This window comes from Hyla sarda, chromosome 3 (assembly GCF_029499605.1).
Source record: "Hyla sarda isolate aHylSar1 chromosome 3, aHylSar1.hap1, whole genome shotgun sequence".
Classification (NCBI taxonomy): domain Eukaryota; kingdom Metazoa; phylum Chordata; class Amphibia; order Anura; family Hylidae; genus Hyla; species Hyla sarda.
The window spans coordinates 394,096,413-394,120,811 of record NC_079191.1 but is presented as its reverse complement, the minus strand read 5'-3'; the positions used below and the strand labels follow the sequence as shown (position 1 = coordinate 394,120,811).

At 43.8% G+C, this 24,399-nt stretch overlaps 1 long non-coding RNA gene across 1 annotated transcript in view; it reads right to left on the bottom strand.

Annotated features, from left to right (window-relative positions):
- Positions 1-21,049, bottom strand: part of LOC130360848 (uncharacterized) — an 89,297-nt gene extending 68,248 nt beyond the window's left edge. The window contains exon 1 of the long non-coding RNA XR_008890830.1: positions 20,993-21,049. This is a non-coding gene — a long non-coding RNA (uncharacterized LOC130360848). The remainder of the gene's footprint in view (positions 1-20,992) is intronic.
- Between the last annotated feature and the right edge of the window lie 3,350 nt (positions 21,050-24,399).

The window sequence follows — 24,399 nt, the reverse complement described above, 5'->3', positions numbered from 1 at the left end:
AAGTAAACGCTTCCCGGAAGCTCAGTCGGGCTAATCAGGACATCGTGATAAAATCGCAATGTCCCGATCAGCTAGGACGCAAACAGAGGTCCCCTTACCTGTCTCCGCGGCGTCCGATCGGGGTTTGATTGCTCCAAGCCTGAGCTACAGGCTTGAGCAATCGAGCCCCTATCTCGCTGATCCATGCAAAGCTAGGAAAAAATTTAAATGCAAAAACGGAACAACCCTGCATCCTTATAATAATTTAAACCAACCAAGCTGGTTTGTATAAGAGATTGCCAAAGGGACTCCTAGAGAGGTTTATAAAAATGGCACATAGCTGTTAACCTCATTCAGACAGTGGGGGGGTCATGGTTCCTAATTTGAAAATCCAGCGTGTTTCTCACTGGGCAAGAAGTTTAGGTCAATTACCTAAGAAGTATTTCCTAAGACCGATGGAGACACGATCTATTCCTCGAAATCGGGGGAGGGAGGTATCACATTGGTGTTCAAATTTGAAATGGCGAGGGGTAGTTTTCAGTTCCTGTATGTCTGTTGCAACAGCTGCTCCTTGAATGTCACAAACGTGTTCCCGGACACTTCGTTTGAATTCCCGCATCGTCATCCCTATGTAAGTTAGATCACAGGGACAGGTTGCAGTATAAATTACTCCTTGTGTAGAGCAATTAATGGTGCACCTAATCTCATAACTCCTTGACTTAGAGGCATTAAAGAAAGCGGTGGTCTTATCCACATTGCAGCATGCCATACATTTGCCACAAGCAGCGCTCCACCACTTGAGGCCTTTAGTCCCAAATATGGGGACTGTCTCTTGAAGTGCATGGTAACTGTGTACCAACATATCCTTAAAATTTTTGGTACGACGATTTGCTACTGATGGTCTAGAACAGTGATGGCGAACCTTTTTGAGCCCAAGTGCCCAAACCGTAATTCACGCCAACTTTTTTTCCCTCAAAGTGCCAGCACAGCAATTTAATCAGAATTAGACCCTCTCCAGTAGACAGGTAGTACCCCCAGATTAGACCCCCCCCCCAGTAGGCAGGTAGTACCCCCAGATTAGACCCCCTCAGTAGGCAGGTAGTACCCCCAGATTAGACCCCCCCAGTAGGCAGGTAGTACCCCCAGATTAACCCCCCCAGTATGCAGGTAGTACCACAGCCCAGACTACCCCCCCCCCGTAGGCAGGTAGTAACCGCAGATTAACCCCCCCAGTAGGCAGGTAGGAGCCCCAGATTAATGCCCCCAATAGGCAGGTAGTACCCCCAGATTAGACCCCCCCCCCCAGTAGGTAGGTAGTAACCCAAGATTAGACAGGTAGTACCCCCCAGATTAGACAACCCCCAACCCCCGGCTGGTACCTTTGTAGTTGCCAGGGATTCAGGGCAGCACCTTCCCCCATATAAGACCCAGAAAAGCCGCGTAATGACGCTCAGTCACATCACACTCTCAGAATATCTAGGGCTGGCGTCAGGACATAGTGACTCCAGCCCTTGAATTCTGGGCGTGTGACGTGAGTGTCATTACGTGGAAGTGAGAACATTGTTTTTTTCACTGAAAAGGATTTTTACTGCAGCTACAGGCATTAACCTCCCAGTCACTTCGGCATAGTATTACAGAGAGGGGCAGATAGCTGTGTGTTGCCTCATACATTTCAACAAGCTGCCTCAACTTCATAAACCTTAACAGAGGAGGCAGGAATAAGTTTTTCAGGGCAATTCAGTGTCTTTGTTCCACAAAAAATCATCTACTGGTTATAGTAGTCTGTAGACAATATAATACCCAACAGTTCATTCCTAATAGTCTGTGACAGAGTGCAATTTTTTGTTTAGTACACAGCTTTTTTGGGCTGCAGCACTGTTGTGTACTGCTGGTGTTTTACAAAAATATATATTTTTAAGGGTACTGTAGCGCATTTTTCTGCCCTCATCAGTGCATACCGCATACGTACATCTAAATAGTGTACAATTTTGTACCTGTTAATCTGTCAAGGGCCTTCATACTGGGAAAGGACAGACAAGAGTAATCACTGGATGGTGTTTTAAAAAAAACTTACAGAGTTTTTAGGCGTATTGTAGCGCATTTTTCTGCCCTCATCAGTGCATACTGCATGCCTAAATCTAAGTATTGAACTATTTTGTACCTGTTAATCTGTCATGGGCCTACATACTGTATAAGGACAGTCAGAACTAATTACCGCCTGGTGTTTTACAAAAATACAGGGGCTAGATACTGTGAAAGGCCAGCCAAAAGTGCACACCTGCTGCTGTTCTAGACAAATACTGTTTTAAGCGTAGTGAAGCGTATTGTACTCCCCTCATATACGCACTAAGTATGTCATGCAAAGAAGTGCCAGGATGTGCACAGAGGAGTAGCAGAGACCTTTGTCCTTCAGGCAGAGGTCGCAGCAGAATAGGGGCATGTGGCAGCAGGAGTCGCAGCGAGAGGCCTAAGCTCCCGTTATCAACTAGTGGTCTTGTCACGATTAGCAACCCATCTGCCGTCGTCGATTGGTTAACACGATCATCAACTTCATCACAAGTGACATCTGACACCCCCAGTCAACAGTCGGTGGGTTCCCCAGACACAACCCTCAGTTGGCATGGCCCGGGAGCAGTCCGTGCCCTCCCAGTCCTATGCTGTTCCCTCTCCTACAGAAGTATCTTATGCTGTGGGTTCAGCTCCACTATTCAGTGAGGACAAACTGATAGTGGACAGTCAGCAGCTACTGCCCAATCAAGAAGTGGAGGAAAGAAAAGGGAGAGCGCTTCTTGGTGTGATAAAAGAGAGATAATCAGTATGAAACTAAAATAAGACAGCAGCTCACCAGATGTGGTTGTGTAATGTCATACACAACAAAGGTAAGTGCATCAAGAGGTAGTGTATCCTCAGCCCTCCGGCTAGGCAAGGTATTAAATCGGTATGGTTACAAGGAGAACGCCGGCTCCACGTGGCACAGGATACAAAAGGAATGGAGATCAGATAAAATCAGGTAATTTATTTCCCAAGAAGCAATGTGTTTTGCTGGGGGAATGCTGCCTGATGAAGCTGCTTTCCGGCAGCAAAACGTGTTGCATCTTTGGAAATCAATTACCTCGATTTTATCTGATCTCCATTCTTTTTGCATCCTGCACCACGTGGAGCCAGCGTTCTCCTTGAAGCCAGACCGATTGAAGAAGTGGAGGAGACATTCGCCGCTTCCTCTGCTAGGCGGGCAAGTAATGGCGAGGAGAGTGACGTGGGATGCGGTGCTGCCAGGGTTCAGGGTCCTGAAGCAGACATTGTTGAGGAACCTGAGGAGGACATCAGTGACGTGCAGACACTTGTTGATGATAATGAAGCCGATCGCAATTGGGAGCCGGGTGCAGAAGGGGCTTCTTCATCATCATCAGGAGAAGAGAGTTGCAGGTTGGCCTTGAGGCAGCAGCTGAGCCAGCAAGGTGGTAGCATGGTTGACAGCGTGGTGGCAGAAGTGGAAATTCTGGAGCCAAACATGCTCGGGGGAGACCACTTTCTTCGTGGCAGCCTACCTTCCCGGGAGGTAATGGAACAGGGGTTCCTGGAGAAGGCAGCAGTAGCAGTCAATTAGTGCGGACTGTTGATGGGAAAATCAGCTACTCAGCGGTGTGGCAGTTTTTCATCAAGCATCCGGAGGAGGTTCACATAGCCACATGTAAGATATGTCGGCAGAAGGGGAAGCGTGGCCAGGTCCCAATGTTGGCACCACGGCCCTGCATTAACATAAGCTTCGCCACCATAAAGCGGCCTGGGAGAACCGTGGCTCCGATGTAGTGGTCCAGCCTGCTGCATCACCCAGTGGCACGCTGCTCCCTCTTTCAGCCAGCCAAGGCTCCATCACCTCAGCCGAAGGGAGCTGTGTGTCATACCCTCCTTATGACACTCCAGATGCTCCTGCTCCTCCTACTTTTAGTCAGCCATTCCGCCAACAATCCATCTGCAAAGCCATGTCCAAGAGACAACAGTATGGTCAAAACGCCTCCCTGACCCTACACTGAACCGTATACTATCTTCTAGCTCATCAGGAGCATATTGTCGTACCAAACATTTTAAGGATATGTTGGTACACAGTTACCATGCACCTCAAGAGACAGTGCCCATATTTGGGACTAAAGGCCCAAGTAGGGGAGCGCTGCTGGGGGCAAATTTGTGGCATGCTGCAATATGGATAAGACCACCAATTTCTTTAACTCCTTCAGGATGTAGAGCATACCTTTACGCCCTACGCCTGGTCCCGGTGTTTAAAACGGGGTCATACTGGGTCGGGTAATAGCGTGCGGCACTGATCGTTGTGCCGTGCTAATAACCCTTTAGACGGGGCGATCAAAGTTGATTGTTGCGTCTAAAAACTGAAAGTAAACGCTTCCCGGAAAACACGGAAAAATAAAAAAGTTATAGGGGTTAGAAGATGAGAATTGTTAACGCATAAATTTTCCTGCATGTAGTTATGATTATTTTCAAAGTACGACAATATCCAACCTATATAAGTAGGAAATCATTTTAACTGTATGGACCTACAGAATAAAGATAAGGTGTTATTTTTTGCCGAAAAATTTACTGCGAAGAAGCGGAAGTCCCCTAAAGTTGCAAAATTAAATTTTTTCTTCAATTTTGTCGCACAATTAATTTTTTTCCATTTCGTCGTGGATTTTTTGATAACATGACTAATGTCACTGCAAAGTAGAATTGGTGGCGCAAAAAATAAGCCATCATATGAAATTGTATGTGCAAAATTTAAAGCTTTATGATTTTTAGAAGGTGATGAGGAAAACAGGAAAAGCATTGTCGTGTTCTCACTGTCAACACGCTTACACCTTCTTTTGTTATTATCCACCTTTCATCTCCAGTGTACCCTATCATGCATCCTTTAATTATGAACCTTTCACATTGTCAGGTTATGTGTATCTATTTTTGTGTTGCAATTATTTTTGGCCTGATCGGCTTTATTAAAGCTGATTATTTTATTCTTGTCTCTCCTTTTCACCACTCACCTTGTATTCAGGAGGGTCCTTTGGTGTGTGCACTCTCTGCTTTTTGTTCATTATTATTCTTTTCTGCCTGCACGCGGCTAATTCTGTTATTGCGGACAAAGCGTCCTGTTACCATGGACCAGCACCCTGATCTTCTCCCTCACCGCTGTCATACACTGGTGGGTGGAGTTAGATCAGGTTGCGGGCTTTGACGTCCTTGCCGGCGGCGTTCTGCTCTTCCCCCCTACCGTGTACATCTACGCCGTCGTTGGGAGGGACTTGAGCACACCGGCTGACGTCATCTGCCAGCTCTGCCTCCTGTGTACGAACCAGTGCACGTCACAGGTGGGAGGGCCCGGAGTTCCGGTTTTCATCCTTAGTGACGCACATGGGTAAGCGGCCAGGTATGATGACGATCCATCCGGCCCGGACATTACATGACAACATTGACCTTTTACATATTGACTCGCTGACTGCAGCATAGGACACCATTGTTCACCTAGGCATATATATGGGAGGGTTTTTTGAGCCATGACCACACCCCAAAAGAAGCCTTGGAGCTAAACGTTGGTTGTTGGAGGCCTGCACGCTGTGTATTGTTGTGACCACTTGGTAATTAGTGTTGAGCGGCATAGGACATATTCAAAATTGTGATATTTCGCGAATATATGGACGAATATTTGTCATATATTTGCAAAATTTGCATATTCTCAATATTTGCGGCCTTTTTTTTACTATGCGCCATAAAATGTGCATGCGCATGTGTATTCATCATAAAATTTGCATGCGCATGTGCAATATCGCGTGATTAAAGAGCTGAAAGAAGGGAGGGATCAATATGCGTGAAAATTTGCATAAGCAAATTTTCGGACACCCGTCAGTCAGACACAGTAACAGAATATTGGAGCCTTGTTTACACCACAATCTGGAAGCAGGGAGGGATGATCACTGTGATGTGTACTGTGAAAATGTGAATATTCATAATTGCAAATATTTAGTGATATATTTGAAATATTCACGAATTTGCGAATACGCGATATTCACGATAAATATTTTCATTGAGAATATTCGCGCCCAACACTATTGGAAATCAATGTGTTATATATGTTTACTTAATCATTTGCACCTCTCTCCCTTTAAGCACTGTGCAGTTTACAAACTATTTTGATGCGCTGTATACTGCTGTATACTGTTGTCCAGTGTAGGTTGTTTTATAGACCACCTTGATGCACTTGATTTATGCTGCTGCTATGGTACTGATTTTGCTTATAAGGGAGTAGTAATTGTTTATGGCATGTCTTTTAACATATATGTACTATATGCCATTTAATCATGTGCAGAGCTCCATCTTTGTCTGATTCCACCATAGCACTTTCCATTTTTACGTGATTTTATCCTTTAGTCATGTGTATTGTTTTTGCATTCATGTCAATAAAGTATTGTCTCTTATGATCTTGGTATACTAGTTTTTCTGTCTGTGACATATCTGTTTTGGCGTAGATCAGTTACGCATGGGATTAATGTTACAGTTTTTGACCATGCAAACAGAACCGAAGCAAACTGATCAAAAGAATGACCCATTAACATCAATAAGAACAGTGCATCAGTATTTCTGTCTTTTTGTCGAATGGCATGAAATAGAAATGCAGATGTGAAACTAGCCTAAGAATACATCATATTTATCAGCATGCATTGGCCCTCATTTTCTAAAGTGAAGTGTAGGTTTCTTTGTGGGTTTTAATTCCCTACAATTTATTTTCCACCGTATTTACTAAGGTTTCCCTACATTTTTCATTTTCCCTACACTTTGCTTTTTTTTTTACACATACTCTGATCTGTCGGGTTTTCCTCGAAATCCACCACATTTTATGTGGAAACCTTAGTAAATATGTTGGATTTTTGTGAAAATGTTGGGAAAACGCCCCTTTTCGGAGGCCATGCCCCATTTTACAGGCGGTCACGCCACTTTTTCGGGTTTTCTTAGCAAAATGGAGAGTTAGTCGGGGTTTTTTCAATTCTGGCTCAAATCTGGCCCAATGCAACAGAATCTGGCGCACAACCCGACAAAACATGTTGGGTTTGCAATAGTAAATGAGGGTCATTATGTTGTTTGATATATATGTTGCATTCTTTCACTGTCTATTCTCAGTCTAAGTCTTTCACTAGAATTCTAGACCATTTTTGGCTCATGTTGGCCATGCCTCCTTTATTGAAGCCACACCAACCCATCAGACAAACAAGCTTCTTTCTACTTTTATAAAATATTTCCCCTCTTCCCTTGTCCTATGAGGCTGGAGAGGGAAGGAGCTCCACCCACCAGTTCTAGGAGGACTGTAAATTATGATGATGAAGATGAAGACTGCAGAGCAGAATTCTGCTAGAAAATGCTGTATACAAGGTACATAATGACCGGATATACTGTATTGCTGCTCCTGTGCACACACAGGGCAGCTCATCCTAAAAAAGTCAATTGAAATGACAGGTACACTTTAAGTGTAAACAAAGCATAAGGGTCATGTGGGTCAATATAGTTCACTTCCCTTACACATGAATTACCTGCAGATCAATGATATTATTGGATAACCGAAGGAGAACTTACTGTTTATAACATATAACAAATATATTGGCTTTATACTGTCTGCTCATCCTAGTGTTTACAGTCATTGATTATGGCTCTTCATAGGTAGCTGCATAACAGAGACACCTGCAAGCTATAAATCTACATCAAAACACTACACAATAAAGATCACAGCAACAAAATAAAACTCTCTTTACAATGCAAATTTTAGCAAGAACCATTTCCAGAAAAGTTCATAGTACTGTAGGTATTTGAAGGACATGTATATTTTGTGTACTGAAAATCTTGGAAAAAATGGCATAGTTGACATATCTGATGTATGTTACAAAAAAGACAAACCACAACTGTTCAAATAATTGAATCTCAGGTCACATAATTGTAGTATTTGGTGCAAGTTTGTGAAAAATATTTGTCTATAGGTAAAAAAAATACTGAGAAATACCTAAGTAACGCCTTTGTAACATCTGGTGGCTATTTTTATAGCAGCTAAATTACATCAGAACAAAGAGTTACTAACAAAATCACACATAATAAATGATAAAATTGTTTAAACCACAATAACATAAAGTTTTTGTTTTGTAGCAAACTGTAAAGTAGTAAATATATGAAAATTTACAAATAGCCTAAACCCAATATTTTTGCAAGAAAACTTGTTGTATATTGTAAAATAACCCCCAAATGTAATTCACTCCCATATACCCCATCCAGCTTTGTATGAAATTATGGTTTTTGAAAGATATTGCATAAAAAATCATGTATAAAATGTATTTTTTGCTTAAAATCGCCCTATTGTAACCTTTATATATTTTTTTCTTATCTATGGAACTGATAAGCCATATTTACTGATCAACACCCCGCAATCATGCTATTAGTGTGCCAATTAGACCCCTTAACTCACTAGCAACTGTAATTTTTACATTTAAATGCTGCAATTGTTTTTGATCATGACATTTAACCCCTTACCGACGAAGGTCCTGGTGAGCTGGTACTTAATGCACCAGGACGTACATTTACATCCTGAGCATAACCGCGAGCATCGGAGCGATGCCCAGATCATGCACGGCAGGTCCCGGCTGTTGATCGCAGCCAGGGACCCACCGGCAATGGCGGAAATCCGTGATCCCACGGATGTCCGCCATTAACCCCTCAGATGCCGTGATCAATACAGATCACGGCATCTGCAGCATTGTGGTCACTTAAATGGATGTTCGGAACGCCTGCAGGGCTGCCACGGTGATCCAATCATCCAGCAAGGCAGACGGAGGTCCCCTCACCTGCCTCCGCTGCCTTCTGGGCGTCTTCTGCTCTGATCTGCCTTCCTGCAGACCAGAGCAGAAGATGACCGATAACGCTGATCAGTGCTATGTCCTATACATAGCACTGAACAGCAAAAGCAATTGAATGATTGCTATAAATTGTCCCCTATGGGGACCATTCAAGTGTAAAACTAAAAGTAAAAAAATTTAAAAAGTAAAGTAGAAAAATTTGAAAAAACCCCTCCCCCAATAAAAACGTAAATTGTCTCATTTTCCCTATTTCACCCCCAAAAAGTGTTAAAAAAATATTTTATATACATATTTGGAATTGCAGCGTGCGTAAATATCTGAACTATTAAAATAAAATGTTAATGATACCGTACAGTGAACGGCGTGAAATAAAAAAAAAAACGTCAAAAATAGCTGCTATTTTATAACATTTTATTGCAAAAAAAATTAATAAAAAATGTATTAAAAGTTTTATATAAGCAAATATGGCATCAATAAAAAGTACAGAACACTGCGCAAAAAATGAGCCCTCATACCTCCGCTTATATGGAAAAAGTTAAATGTCTTAGGGGGATCTTAAACATACTAATTTGGTTTAAAAATTTGTGATTTTTTTTTAAGCGTAACAGTAATAGAAAAGTATGTTATCATGGGTATAATTTTAATCGTATTGACCCAAAGAATAAATAACACATGTTATTTTTACCGTAAATTGTACAGCGTGAAAACGAAACCTTCCAAAATTAGCAAAATTGCGGTTTTCTTTTTACTTTCAATAGTTTTTATTGAAAAGATTTTTTACACAGAAATATATAACAGAAAGAAAAACAGAAGAACAAGGTCCTTATGGACAAAACAAAGGTTATCAAGCCGTCCATCCAAATTAGCAGTAGTTTAAGAAACATACAGCAACTGGAAACAATTTATTTTTTTTTTTTTACGTCCAACCCCAATAGTGAATGAATATAATGCAAGGTAGGAGGGATAAGGAAATGTAAATGTGGGGGCTCTTGTCTAATGCCCGGTAAAATGGAACTACGGAAGGGTCGTGATATCTTGTCCTAGGGGAGGGGGGGGGAGGAAGAAAGCTAATGGTCTATACAGTGTGGTGAGTCAAGCCAATATGACCATTTCTTTTCAAATACGGAATAAGTCCCTGAACCGGCCGCTAGTATCTTTTCATAAGTAAAAGTATTGTTAATTTTGTGTATGACTTGTGATATTGACGGAATGTCCGACGACTTCCATTGACTTGTTAAAAGGTTTTTAGCAATAATACATGTTATGCAAAATAGCGCACGCATTGTGTGAGGGAGCAAATGGACGTCTAGAAATAATAAGACAGATTGTGGGGACCGAGGCGGGGTGACTCCCAAGACCTCAGTGAGGAGGGCTCTGCATTCTTCCCAGTAATGTAGTAAAGGCAAGTCCAGAGAATGTAAAAAAGTGTACCCTTATGGTTACAGCCACGCCAACATCTGTCGGAAGAGTTTGGATAGGCTTTTGCAATTCTATCGGGGGTGAAATACCATCTAAGTAGCGTTTTGTAGGCCGATTCCACATGTGCTGTACATAGAAAGGACTTAGATATGGTTTTAAAAGCCGAGTGCCAATCTGCAGGTTGGAGAGTCACATTCAAGTCTCTCTCCCACAATCGCAATGGGTATGTGCGGGTGCAGGCATTGGAATGGGAGTAAGAGTCGTACGGGAGTTTGAGGCCTGGGGACCGGTTTTCAAAGTTCTTATAGAGAGATTTGTCGGGGTGGGTAGAGGATGGGGATAGAGTAGAGAGAAAATGCCGTATTTGAAGATACTTACAGAAGTCTTCTCTGGGGATATCATATGTTAAGCGTAGGTTTTGAAAGGTGAGGAGGGATGTGTTGTGGAACATATGCTGAACTGTAGTGATACCAGCCGATATCCATTAATGCAGATTTAAGTTAGGTATGCAGGCTTGGACAAGGGAGAGGGGGAGATCTGTCATCAATGGTGGCAAGGGAGAATTAACAGTGGTGAGATATGTCTTCCAAGTACTTAGGGCTTTTCGGAGAATAGAGTTGGTTATTGGTGGGGTAGGAAGATGCCAGAGTAGGAGGTGTAGGAGGTCCCTAGTTGTGAATGGGGAGGATAAATGGTTTTCTATGGCGGCCCACGGGATCGTGGACCCAGAGTTCCACCAATGGCGCATGGAGGAAATCTGTGTCGCAACATAGTACGCTTTTATATTGGGAGAGCCTAAACCTCCAGCTTGTTTGGATTTGGAGAGAATAGCTGGCGAAAGTCTGGGTGGTTTCCCTGCCCAAATATATTGAGTAAGGATCTTCTGGGCTTGGGTAAAAAAAAGAGTTTGGTAGGGAAATATGGAGTGTTCTGAAAAAGTATAGGAACTTGGGGAGTAAAAACATTTTAAAGGCTGCCACTCTGCCCACCCAGGACATGTCATATTGAAGGTATGAAGAAGATTCCAGAGAGATAGAATGTAGTAGAGGGAGATAATTGTGTTGATAGAGAGAGGTATGTGGGAAAGATAGTTTTAAGCCTAGATAATCTATCATAGAGGATCTCCAGTCAAAGGCGAAGGAGGATTTAAGGGTCTGTAATTCGGGGGCGGGGAGGTTAATGGGGAGGGCTTGGGTCTTAGATGTTGTTACAATTCGGCAGGCTGGATGTGGATCCTCTGTGTCAGCGAGGGATTAGCGTGGACCATACCGGTGGACCGGTTCTAGGTTGCTACTGGTATTCACCAGAGCCTGCCACAAATCGGGATGGTCTTGCTGCGGCGGTAGCAACCAGGTCGTATCCACCGACAACGGCTCAACCTCGCTGACTGCTGAGAAGGCGTGGGACAGAAGGACTAGACAGAGGCGAGGTCAGACGTAGCAGAAGGTCAGGGCAGGCGGCAAGGTTCGTAGTCAATGGTGATAGCAAGAGGTCTGGAACACTGGTATGGCAAACACAGTAAACGCTTTCTCTAGGCACAAGGGCAACAAGATCCGGCAATGCTGGGAAGGGGAAGTGAGGTTATATGAGCAGGGAGCAGGTGGAAGCTAATTAGACTGATTGGGCCAGGCACCAATCATTGGTGCACTGGCCCTTTAAATCTTAGAGAGCTGGCGCGTTCGCGCCCTAAGGAGCGGAGCCGTGCGCGCCAGGACGTGACAGCCAGGGACCGGGACAGGTGAGTAGCTTGGGATGCTATTCGCGAACGGGCGCGTCCCGCTATGCGAATCGCATCCCCTCCGGCAGTGTCAGTGCAGCACTCCCGGTCAGCGGGTCTGACCGGGGCGCTGCAGAGAGGGGAACGCTCCGGGGAGGAGCAGGGACCCGGAGCGCTCGGCGTAACAGATGTGTTTAAGGAGTAGTAGGAGAGGATGCCAAATGTTTGTATGTTGTCCAAAACAGTGGGAAGGGAGTGTGAGGGATCTGATAAGGACAAAATGATATCGTCAGTGTATAGTGTAACGGTGTGGGAATGTGGGCCTATGGATATTCCTGAAATGCAATGGTCCTGACGGATGGCCTGTGCTAAGGGTTCGGTAGACAGGATGTATATCAGGGGAGAGAGTGGGCAACCTTGACGGGAGCCATTCGTGATCCCAAAAGGAACCGAAAGGCCGCCGTTAGCAAGCACACGTGCCGAGGGTGCAGAGTATAAGGCCAAAATGGCGGACAAAATGCTACCCTGGAAACCCATGGACTGTGGGGCCAGGAAAGCGTAAGACCAGTGGAGCCGGTCGAACGCCTTCTCGGCGTCTAATGCCACCACCAAAGCAGGGATAGAATTGGCTTCAATGTGGTGAAACACATGAAGCAACCTCCTCGTGTTGTCTGACGTCTGGCGTCCGGATACAAAACCGGCCTGATCGGAGTGAACTAATGAAGGGAGGAGTGGCGCTAATCTAGTGGCTAGAATCTTAGCGTAGATTTTAATATCCTGGTTAAGTAATGAAATGGGACGAAAGTTTTGGGGTTTATCCATGGATTTACCAGGCTTGGGAAGGGTAGTAATTAATGCTTCTAAGTTTTCTTTGGGGAGGGAACCAAGGGTCATGGCGTTGTTACAAAATGCGAGGAGATGAGGGGATAATATGGAGGAGAATGTTTTAAAGTACGCGGAGGTAAAGCCATCTGGCCCGGGGGCTTTGTTGCTAGGAAGAGACTGGATGATTCTATTGAGTTCAACCAGGGATATATCTTTGTTCAAAATGTCTAGTTGGGAAGGGGAAATGCGAGGGAGACTAATGGCAGATAAATAGGATTGAAGTATGGGAATGTAATCCCCTGGGGTGGAAATTGAGGATTCTAAATTGTAAAGTTGGGAATAACAAGCCTGAAAGCCATATCAGCTATATCAGTAGAGGTATATAAGTTGGCACCGGTGACTGGATGGATTAGAAAGGGGATTTTAGATTTAAGTTGCCTAGCCTTCAGTCTATGAGCCAGTAATTTTCCCGATTTATTATCTGGTGAATAATAAGTGGCTTCCAAATTTCTATGAGCTTTTTCGTAGTCCGAGAGGAGAAGTCCTCGGAGTGTAGTACGGACTCCGCATTACGGAGAAGTGTGAGAGTGTCTTGTAACTGTTTATTCCTACTTTTCTTAAGAGCGGAGCTATATTTAATGCATAGACCACGCATTACAGCCTTATGACAGTTCCAAAGTGTGAAGGGGTCTTATGTGGAGGGGGCATTAAGTTTAAAAATTCATTCATATCTCCCTTCAGTCTCTGAGAATATTCCTGGTGCGACAGAAGGAAGGGGTTACATCTCCACATATGTGTAGAGGAGGGGAGAATACCATCAGACAGTGTCACAGTCACCGCTGAGTGATCCGACCACTTAATGTCCTCTATGGAGGAATCTGTAGTACGGGTGAGCAGGGATCTATCCACCATGAACATGTCTAGACGTGAGTATGAGTGGTGAACCCCAGAGAGGAATGTATAGTCTTTAGTAGAGGGGTGATGTATACGCCAGATGTCATAAATATCTTCTGAATGTAGCCAGGGATCAAGGGTGAGGGGGTGGAGACGAGAGCTAGATGAGGTGTCCATACTAGCGTTAGCAATTAGATTAAAATCACCACAGATTATATTAGACCCCCAGGGAGATTTACGTAGAATACGTGTTACAGTCTTAAGAAATCTTAATTGCCCAGTGTTGGGAGCATAAACAGAGGTGACAGTGAGGGGAATATGGTAGGATGACATAGCGACCCAAAGGGTCGATAATACTATTGTGCAAGGAGAAAGTAACGGTGTTACGGTGTTACGGATTGCAATAGTTACTCCTCTAGCTTTGGATGAGTAAGTGGAGTGGAAAACATGTGGGAATGTAGGGTGTTTGATCCTGTGTACATCTGTAGAGAGGAGATGAGTTTCCTTCAAGCACAATACATCACAATGCAATAATCGGGCTTCCTTCCATAAATACGAACGTCTATGTGGGGCATTAAGACCATTGACATTAAGACTTGCAAACTTAATTACTATGGCACATCATAAGTAAAGAAGATAGATAAAAGCAAGGAATAAGAGTACTGGTAACTATGCGTGCCTCCCAGCCAGCACACGCATAGTCCGTTAGGGAGGGTAGGACAGAAGGGTAGGATGAAGTAAGGAAGGCTGTGATAATAAAATAAAAGAACTTGAGCAACGTAAAAACAAAGGAAATTCAAAAGAAACAAAAGACTCATCAATTGAGAGCCTAAATCTTGGGTATGGGGACAGTAGTCCATCCTGTTGCCAAGGGGCAAACCGCACCAGTGGAGCCCAAAATGTTCATATGTTAGAGCAAGCAGGACAACCAAATAAAGGCGTTAGGCATAGGACCAGTCCTTTCGTGTACGTTGAGGGGCTAAGTCCTTCTTGGACAGGTCGGAGGAAGGGACAGGAATGTTCCATGAAGCAAGTAAGGAGTGTCCATCAGATGGAGAGCGAACCACATGGATCTTGTCTCCTTTGCAAATTAGTAAGCGGGTAGGATAACCCCAGCGATAAGCAATTTTTTTTGTACGGAGGGCTTGCGTTATAGGTTGAAGAGCCTTCCTAGCCTGCATGGTGGCCGCTGAGAGGTCGGCATAGACAGCGATTCCATGGAAAAGAGCAGGCAGACCATTATTCTTTCTGGCATATTCCATCAGTTTCTCCTTTATGGTGAAAAAATGGATGCGAGACAATATATCTCTATGGATTTTATCAGAGAGATGTCTGGGGAGAGGGAGTCTATGTGCCCTATCAACTTCAATCTCAGTGGGAGAGCAGTCAGGTAAAGTGGTTTTGATCAGGGTTTTGACATATTGAGGGATTTCAGAAGGTAGGACCGATTCAGGGACTCCTCTCAATTTAACATTATTCCTGCGGCTCCTATCTTCAAGGTCAGCCACTTTTCTCTGAGTGCAAGAACTTCGTCCTCTAAATCATTATGAGAATCAATGAGGAAGTTATGAGAATCTGAGAATTCTCCAAATTTAGTTTCAATGTGATCCACTCTGTCTCCTATGTCATCTATGGCTGATTGCAGCGGGGACACCATTTTATGCATGTCCTTTAAAAAGGTCTTGTGAAGAATTAGCAGCATGGCTTTCATGGTGGTGTCAGTCAAAGGTTCCCCCGACACTGACAGGGCTCCCAGAGCATTATTTTCATCCCCTTGCATGGAATCTGTCACAGGCTCAGCCCCTTCTATATCTTCTGCAGGTAAGGCATACCTGGGTCTTTGTTTGATGGGGCTATGTGAGGGAGAGCACTGCAGTGAGGCAGTGTGGTTGCGCATATCAGCGTTGGAGCGTCCCGGGCAGGGAGGCCGGAGCCATTGCAGGAGGGGGACATAGATGGAGGGAGACATCCCTGAGCTGGAGAGGCTCCCGGTGAGGACTGGAGCAGCGGCGGCACCGATGAGGAGCGCCTGGGGAGAGCAGATGCCAACAAGGCGGGTCCCCCCTCCGCCAGCTGTGAGAGCGGAGGAGAAGGTGTGTGGGAGAAGGCAGCACCATCTTGGGAGCAGGACCCACCTCTGGTGAAGCTGAACTTTGCCAGCGTTTCTTGGCGTGTGGCTCTCTTCCTCCTGCCGGGCATTGCGGTCTGCAGGATCAGGGTCCTCGGGAACAACTTTGTGAGGAGCTGGGGCGGTTGTCCTTGTTGCGGTAAGTCGCTATTTCAGGCGGGTAGCAGGAGCTCACTCAAAGCGCGGCCATTCACCTCGGCTGCCAGGCCACGCCCCTGCAGTTTTCTTTTTAATTTCCCCACACAAATAGTATTTTTTGGGTTGCACAATACATTTTATGGTAAAGTGAGTGATGGCATTACAACTGAGAACCAGAGGCGGCTCTAGACTTTTTGAGGCCTTAGGCAAAAATAAATCTGAGGCCCCCCAAGCGCAATAAAAAGAAGGAAAAAAAAAAGTAAGCAGGCGATATTTAAATTGCACTGTATAACTGTAAAAATTGCAAAAAAAAATTAAAATTTTCAAATTCCAATATCTATTTATCAGTGGGTATGTAGTTAAAAGTGCTGCTTTATACAGCAACTCACATGTGACGTCTTCTCTGATCAGCGTGGTTCTTCTGGTCCGGACCATCCTGACCATTTCTTCCAGCCACAACTCTTCACCGTTAAACCTGCAAAACAAATCTATTAGGCCCCGCACTTTACCAGCATCAGCCTCCAGATTCCCCTCTTACAAGTGAAGAGGAATACAGGGGCATATAGGTGTAAAGGGGTAACAGAGGGGTGTACATGGGAGACAGGTGTGTAGAGGAGTATACGGGGCTGACAGAGGGGTGTAGGGGGTGATAGAGGGGTTTACAGTAGTGGCAGAGGGGTGTTGAGGAGTGTACATGGGTGACAGAGGGGTGTACATGGGTGGCAGAGGGGTGTAGAGGAGTGTACATGGGTGACAGAGGGATGTAGAGGAGTGTACATGAGTGACAGATGGGTGTAGAGGAGTGTACATGGGTGACAGAGGGGTGTAGAGGAGTGTACATGGGTGACAGAGGGGTTTAGAGGAGTGTACATGGGTGACAGAGGGGTCTAGAGGAGTGTACATGGGAGACAGATGGGTGTAGAGGAGTGTACATGGGTGGCAGAGGGGTGTAGAGGAGTGTACATGGGTGACAGAGGGGTGTATAGGAGCGTACATGGGTGACAGAGGGATGTAGAGGGGTGTACATGGGTGACAGAGGGGTGTAGAGGAGTGTACATGGGTGACAGAGGGGTGTAGAGTAGTGTACATGGGTGACAGAGGGGTGTAGAGGAGTGTACATGGGTGACAAAGGGGTGTAGAGGAGTGTACATGGGTGACAGGAGTGTACATGGGTGTACATGGGTGACAGAGGGGTTTCCCCGTTTTTCCCCCTCTCCGGCAGGGCACCGACTCAGGGCTCCGGCAGGGCAATCATTCACTGCGCCACAGGAGGGAGGGGGACGCTGGGGCACGGGTCACTACACCGGGCCGGCGCAGCTTCCGCATACTTCCCCTCTCTGGGCCACAGAGGGAGGGTGAAGCTAAGGGACGCCGGGGGACGTAGGGGTACACTGAGGCCTAGAACAGCAGCTCTTGATAATTAGCATTCATATTTAGGGGGGGCACATGGGGGGCCAGGCACAAAAGTGTGGGGGGGGCAATTTTAAAATGTATACACACACCGTGCAGAACATGTTTCATAAAAAAAAAAAGATTTTTGCAGACTCCCTCTGCAAACTTTACTCTCATATCCACCATATCCACACATACACAGCCCCCATATGCAAACATACGCAGCCCCCACACATACACAGCCCCCATACACAAACATACGCAGCCCCCATACATACACAGCCCCCATACACAAACATACGCAGCCCCCACACATACACAGCCCCCATACACAAACATACGCAGCCCCCATATACAAACATACACAGCCCTCCATATACCCACACACAGCCCTCCATATACACACATATACACAGTCCTCCATACACACATATACACAGCCCTGCATACACACATATACACAGCTCTGCATACACACATATACACACATATACACAGCCCTGCATACACACATATACACAGCCCTGCATGCACACACATACACACAGCCCTGCATACACACATATACACAGCCCTGCATACACACGTATACACAGTCCTGCATACACACATATACACAGCGCTGCATACACACATATACACAGCCCTGCATACACACATATACACACATATACACAGTCCTGCATACACACATATACACAGCCCTGCATACACACATATACACAGCCCTGCATACACACACATATACACAGCCCTGCATACACACACATATACACAGCCCTGCATACACACACATACACAGCCCTGCATACACACACATACACAGCCCTGCATACACACACATACACAGCCCTGCATACACACACATATACACAGCCCTGCATACACACACAAATACACAGCCCTGCATACATACACATATACACAGCCCTGCATACACACATATACATAGCCCTGCATACACACATATACACAGTCCTGCATAGACACATATACACAGCCCTGCATACACACACATACGCACAGACCTGCATACACATAATTACATAGTTAGTATGGTTGAAAAAAGACATACGTCCATCAAGTCCAACCAGGGAATTGAAGTGAAGGGTGTAAGGGGATAAGGGAAAGGGATGTAGTTTTATAATTCTGCATAAGCATTAATGTTATTTTGTTCCAGGAATGTATCTAACCCTGTTTTAAAGCTGTTAATTATTCCTGCTGTGACCAGTTCCTGAGGTAGACCGTTCCATAAATTCATAGTCCTCACGGTAAAGAAGGCGTGCCGCCCCTTTAGACTAAACCTTTTCTTCTCCAGACGGAGGGAGTGCCCCCTCGTCCTTTGGGGGGTTTAACCTGGAACAGTTTTTCTCCATATTTTTTGTATGGGCCATTTATATACTTATAAACGTTTATCATATCCCCACTTGAACGTCTCTTCTCAAGACTAAACAATTGTAACTCCTTTAATCGCTCCTCATAGCTAAGATGTTCCACGCCCCATATTAGTTTAGTCACGCGTCTCTGCACCCTTTCCAACTCCGCAGTGTCCCTTGCGGTGAGGCCGTACCAATGCTTTATAAAGGGGGAGTATTATGTCCCTGTCCCTTGAGTCCATGCCTCTTTTTATACATGACAATATCCTGCCGGCTTTGGAAGCAGCAGCCTGACATTGCATGCTATTCTGTAGTCTGTGATCTACAAGTACACCCAGATCCTTCTCTACCAGTGACTCTGCCAGTTTAATCCCCCCTAAGACATACGATGCATGCATGTTATTAGTACCCAGATGCATAACTTTACATTTATCCACATTGAACCTCATTTGCCAAGTGGATGCCCAGACACTTAGTCTATCCAAGTCATCTTGTAACTTATGCACATCCTCTATAGACTGTACCGTGCTACAAAGCTTGGTGTCATCTGCAAAGATAGAAACAGAGCTGTTAATACCATCCTCTATATCATTGATAAATAAATTAAACAACAGCGGGCCCAGTACTGAACCTTGGGGTACATCACTAATAACCGGGGACCAATCAGAGTACGAATCATTGACCACCACTCTCTGAGTACGATCCATGAGCCAGTGTTCAATCCAGTTACAAACTAAAGTTTCCAAGCCCAAAGACCTTAACTTACCTGTCAGACGTCTGTGAGGGACAGTATCAAACGCTTTGGCAAAATCCAGAAACACTATATCCACAGCCATTCCTCTGTCAAGGCTTCTACTCACCTCTTCATAAAAGCAAATTAGATTGATTTGACAACTTCTATCCTTAGTAAACCCATGCTGGCTATCACTCATAATACTATTATCCCCTATGTATTGCTGTATGTAATCCCTTATAAGTCCTTCAAACAATTTACCCACAATGCACGTTAGACTTACCGGTCTATAATTGCCTGGCGAAGACCTAGAGCCCTTCTTGAAGATTGGTACCACATTAGCCTTGCGCCAGTCCCTTGGCACAATACCAGACACCAGAGAATCTCTAAATATCATGAACAAGGGTACAGATATTACTGAACTTACCTCTCTAAGAACTCTTGGGTGTAGTCCATCCGGCCCTGGAGATTTGCTTACATTTACTTTACTTAACTTACCTTGTACCATCTCTACATTAAGCCAGTTCAGTACATTACATGATGTGTTACCAGCATTGACCTGGCCAATGTCAGCTCCTTTTTCCATAGTGTATACAGAACTAAAGAACCCATTCAGTAGCTCCGCCTTCTCTTGATCGCCCGTGACAACCTCCCCATTATCATTATTAAGGGGTCCTACATGCTCTGTCCTTGGTTTTTTAGTATTTATATATCTAAAAAAATATTTAGGATTAGTTTTGCTTTCTTTGGCCACCTGTCTCTCATTTTGAATTTTTCCTGTTTTTATTACATTTTTACAGATTTTATTAAGCTCCTTGTACTGTTTAAATGTTATCGCTGACCCATCAGATTTGAATTTTTTGAAGGCTATTTTTTTGTTGTTTATTGCTCTTTTAACATCATTTGTCAGCCATGTAGGATTTAGTTTTAATTGTTTATATTTGTTCCCCTTTGGTATATATTTAGCTGTGTAGCTATTTAGAGTTGATTTAAAGATGTCCCATTTACCTTCTGTATCAGTATTTGAGAACACCTCCCCCCAGTCTATGTCCTGTAGTGCAGATCTCAGCCCAGGGAAATTTGCCTTTTTAAAGTTATATGTTTTTGCCTTCCCCGTCTGTCTTTGTTTTCTACATTTTAAGTCAAAAGTAACTATATTGTGGTCGCTATTACCAAGGTTTTCCCGCACAGTTACATTACCAACCAGCTCTGCGTTGTTGGAAATGATCAGATCCAACAAGGCATCACTTCTTGTTGGGTCCTCCACAAACTGGCCCATAAAATTATCCTGCAATAAATTTAGGAATTTTCTCCCCTTTGTAGTTTTAGCCAGCCCCCGGCCCCAATCTATATCTGGATAGTTAAAATCTCCCATTATTACCACTGTATGGGCCCGGGCAGCCCTCTCTATTTGTTTATGCAAATATACACATATATACACAGCCCTGCATACACACACATATGCACAGCCCTGCATACACACAGCCTATCCCCATATACACAGCCCTCATAAGTAAATACCTCATGTGTAATTACTGTTGCCACGGCCCTTAGCTTGGATGGTTTCAGCGATTGAATGCCTGTACAGTGCTGATCATGTGACTCCTCCTCCTCCATGTGACTGAACACATGACGGTGACATCATCGCAGGTCCTGTTACAGCCTCAGGCCAGCGCACACAAACTTCCCTTCCCCTGCGGCCACGGGAAGGGAAAGCACTGCTCTAATTACACGATTTAGGCGACCGCGAGGCCCCTCTTAGCACGAGGCCTGAAGCGGGCGCCTAAATCACCTAATTAGAGAGCCGCCTCTGCTGAGAACTGGTCATGCAAAAAACAAGCCCTCATACTAGTCTGTGGATGAAAATATAAAAGAGTTATGATTTTTTGAAGGCGAGGAGAAAAAAACGAAAACGTAAAAATAAAATTGTCTGCGTCCTTAAGGCCCAAATGGGCTGAGTCCTTAAGGGGTTAAAGGGGTAATCCTGAGGCAAAAAAAAAATGTTTTCAAATGAATGGATGCCAGAAAGTTATATATGGCACTTCCTCTAAAAGTCTTAAGCCTTCTAGTACTTAGCTGCTGTATGCCCCAGGTTCAGAGGAAATTGTGTAGTTCTTTCCAGTCTGACCACAGTGACCACTGCTGCCTTGGACAATTCCTGACAAGGACAGAGGTGTCAGCACAGAGCACTGTGGTCAGACCAGAAAGAACTACACAACTTCCTCTGGAGCATACAGCAGCTAATAAGTACTGGAAGGATTAAGATTTTTAAATAGAAGTAATTTACAAATCTGTTAAACTTTCTGGCACCAGTTGATTTGAAAATATTTTTTCTCTACGGAGTACCCATTTTAAATGGTTAAATGACTGACATTAGTGTGATAAATGATGTTGGCCAGCAATGGGGGGTGCCCTTGACACCCACTGGCTATAAAGCGAGCTCCGCTCCTGAGCTCACAGTTCCCAAGACCACACATAACATATCTTGTGTCACAAGAGGCAGCTGGCTAGGCAGGCAGAATGGGGCAAACTGTTACTTAAAGGGGTACTCCGCCCCTAGACATCTTATCGCCTATCCGAAGGATATTTGTTTTTAGGCCCCTGCATTTTAGTTCAGGAATTCCGCTCTTAAAGGAACTGTCCAGAGCAGGAGAGGTTTGCTATGTTGATATGCTTCTAATCTGAACAGTTCCTGGCATGGACAGAGGTGGTCAGCAGAGAGCACTGTTGTCAGACTGAAAATAACTACACAATTTTCTCTGTACAGCAGCTGATAAATACTGGAAGGGTTACGAATTTTAGATAGAAGCAATTTACAAAGCTGTTACATTTTTTGGCATCAGTTGATTTGAAAACATTTGTTTTACACTTGTTTCCACCCGAGTTCCCCTGTAAGTCTAATGAAAGTCTATGGGATTTCTGGTATATCATCTGATCATGTTACTCTTGGGCTGCAAAAGGTTTCCTGGACTTTTAAACATCCATATCTGACAGTCAGAGAATAGTTGGTGTGGGGGATAGGTATATGAAGGCGGGATATGAGGATAGGATATAAGGATGAGATGTGAGGACAGGATATGAAGACAGGATTTGAGGAAGGGATATGAAGATGGGTTATGAGGTTGGGATATGAGGACACGATATAAGGACGATATATGAGGATAGGATATGAGGAGAAAATATGAGATTGGGATATGAAGATGGGATATGGGGAGGGGATATGAGGTTAGGACATGAGGACAGGATAAGAGGAAGGATATGAGGATGGGACATGAGGATGGGATATGAGGTTGGGATATGAGGAAGGGATATGTGGACAACAGTTTAATTGTTGCTTTTCCTCTCCTATAAGATTCAGGTAAGAAAACAGGCCAACTCTGCTAGTACACTATATTTGTTATAGATATTTTGTGTATAAGTGTTCAAGGGATCTCATGATATCATCCCCTTCCAAATGTCCCATTAGTGCATATGGATATCATAAAGGGGATCCCTGTGTAAGATGATGAGTCAATATATATATATATATAATGGTCATGGTAAGCCAGGCCCATGGCAATATTCTAATTGTCTACCTCAGTTTTAGGTGTTTCTTTATGAAACAAACTTTTTAATTCATTTGTTCACATTCCATTAAACTAGTCAATTCCAATCTTTTACATAACAAACATAGAGTGTTGTGGTTGTAGGTACTAAAATATTTATATTTATTTAGATATATTATAGTGTATCCTAGAAAGGTCAGTGTAATTCATATCAATCGATGTCTGCTCCGTCTCCATCTTCCTACACATTGACGGAGTTTAAGATTCATGAATACAAAATAACAGATTGTTTTTATTGCTGTGGCAAATTATTTCCCTGGCACCTATCTTTTACTTTCAGATCTAAATATTTTGTAGGTAAATCAGTGAACATTTAGTTTTACGGTCTTTTATGGTTTATTTTAACAAATATTCCCTGTCCAAGGTTTCAGTTTCCATAGAAACTATCAGATAATTTGCCGGGAAGCATTTATGTGATGAGAAACATTAAAAATCATTCTTGACTTGCTGCAGAGGAAATCTTATATATGTCACACAGAGACCTCATATGCTGCTGCGACATTGTGGATCCTAATTCACATTGGGGGGCTACTCAATTACCCCTTAAAAGTAATACGATTAAACAATTTCCTATAATATACTACTACACAAAAAAATCATTGTAATTTGATTAGGACAAACTCATCTGCTTGCATGTGTGTTATGCTAAAGCAAATCCAGTTAACTTTCAGAAGAAGCTTTGCAAAGTTATTCAGTAGAATAGAAGATGAACCTAAAAAAGGGACTGAGAAACAATACAACAATTTTTCGCAATGTAAATGGAACATTTTAGTAGTTTATGAATTTGATACATTTTACTGATATTTAATATATGGTATTTTCTTTTTAGTAATTAGAGCTCATATTTGAGTGGTATTAGAATAGCTGCAAAAATTTACTTGGAAGGCGTGAAACACACGGGGCGTGAAACACACTGCGTATGCACCAACGGCAGTCACAAGAGCGAGCTCCCTGCTGCAGCCAGGTAGCTGTGTGTGTCTACTCATAGCTGCGGATTTCTGGCTGCATATCTGCAACGAGCAGACACAGGGTGGGAGATTTATTAAAGTCAGTGTAGATGCAGTGAGTTTATACACAGGTTTTGATTATGTAGTTGGAGTGTACATGCACCAGATTTATTAAATGGTGGAGGCCAAGTGATAAGTATGGGGCTAGTATACATTTTAAATTTTTTTCACATTTTCACTTCAGTGCACCACTTTGTATGATCCCCTCTCTGCAAATTTTCTACGATTTTTTTTTATCTGTGCAACTTTCTACAGCCAAATTTGTAAGCCAGGTTTGGGCTGGTGTATGTTTGTGGTGTAATCAAAGGCTATGCGA